Below are 1,601 nucleotides of genomic sequence, written 5' to 3' on the forward strand. Positions count from 1 at the left end.
CTGCCTCAGCCTCCTGAGTAGCTGGGATTACAGGCACGCGCCACCATGCCCAGCTAATTTTTTTGTATTTTTAGTAGAGACGGGGTTTCACCATGTTGACCGGGATGGTCTCGATCTCTTGACCTCGTGATCCACCCGCCTCGGCCTCCCAAAGTGCTGGGATTACAGGCTTGAGCCACCGCGCCCGGCCCAGAGTTTTGCTCTTATTGCCCAGGCTGGAGTGCAATGGTGCAATCTCAGTTCACTGCAACCTCTGCCTCCTGGGTTCAAGAGATTCTCCTGCCTCAGCCTCTGAAGTAGCTGGGATTACAGGCATGTGCCACTATGCCCAACTAATTTTGTATTTTTAGTAGAGACAAGGTTTCTCCATGTTGGTCAGGCTGGTCTCAAACTCCTGACCTCAGCTGCTAAGGTGATCCGCCCGCCTTGGCCTCCCAAAGTGCTGGGATTACAAGCGTGAGCCACAGTGCCCGGCCCATCCTCAGCTTTGAAGAAGCTTCCTCAGATAAGCCTTCCCCGACTCTTCACACAAGGCCAGGGCTGCTTGTTACTTGCCCTCGTTGGACCTTCATCTTTGCGTGTTTGTACAGACTTGTGTGACCGTCCCAGGTCTGCATCCGCCCGCCTCTGCTCCCTGAATGTGGACTTCCTGAGGATAGGAACTGAGCAGTATGCCGACAGCATCCCAGGCTTTGCAGAGCATTGGGTACACAGTAGGCATTTTATTTGTTGAAAGAAAAAAGCAACTGACTCAGAGGCAGCTTCGTCCCCAGGCTCTTCGTCCACTCTCCTTAGCCTGAAGCCTATGACATTCACAGTACCCCCAACCCCACTTGGCTCAGCAGCTGCTCTCAGTCCAGCAGAGGAATCAGGAGCGCTGTTCCGACTTTCCTCCTTGCTCCTCCCTATCCAAACTCAAAATTCTGGTCACTTGCATCTTTCTTGACTCCCTTTCATGAGGCCAGAGAATGCACGACCTGTTTACCATGTCACCTCAGTTTCTAGTTTGGGACTGTTCTGTAGATGGATCCCTTGCCTGTTAGTAAACCTCCTGGGGATGGCCCCCATCCCTCCCTGTTAGGCAAAGAGCAGAGCCTCTCAAATCCAAAGGCTTGAGCACAGACCAAGCCCAGCACTGTCCCAGTTGTTGGGCTTTGGGCAAATCAATTTCAGCACCAGTTTCCTCATCAGTAAAACAGAATACCACTTCCCAGAGTGGTAGAAATCATGAGGTATACAACTTACGGTGTTTGACACTGTGCTAAGCACTCTACCTGCTTTCATCTGTGCAGCTCAATATGATAGACTCTACTTCATTTTCCATGTGGGGTCACTGAGGCATGGAGGGGTTACACACGTGGCTTGCTCACACCATCATTAAAGTAATCTGAACTCAGGCAAGCTCCCCCAGGAGACCCAAGCTCTTTCTTAACTGCCAGGCTTGCTCTGTTCCCTTAAAGCCAGCGGCAGAACAGGTGCTCAGTAGTTTCAGGTTATTTTGATTCAAATTCACTGAGGCAGCTAGGGAGGATTGTCTCCTGGAGCTCACTTGGAGCTTGTAGAAGAACATGCTGACGTCAAAGACAGGAATGTAGAAACTA

Source organism: Cebus imitator, unplaced genomic scaffold, assembly GCF_001604975.1.
Source record: "Cebus imitator isolate Cc_AM_T3 unplaced genomic scaffold, Cebus_imitator-1.0 Scaffold38, whole genome shotgun sequence".
Classification (NCBI taxonomy): Eukaryota; Metazoa; Chordata; class Mammalia; order Primates; family Cebidae; genus Cebus; species Cebus imitator.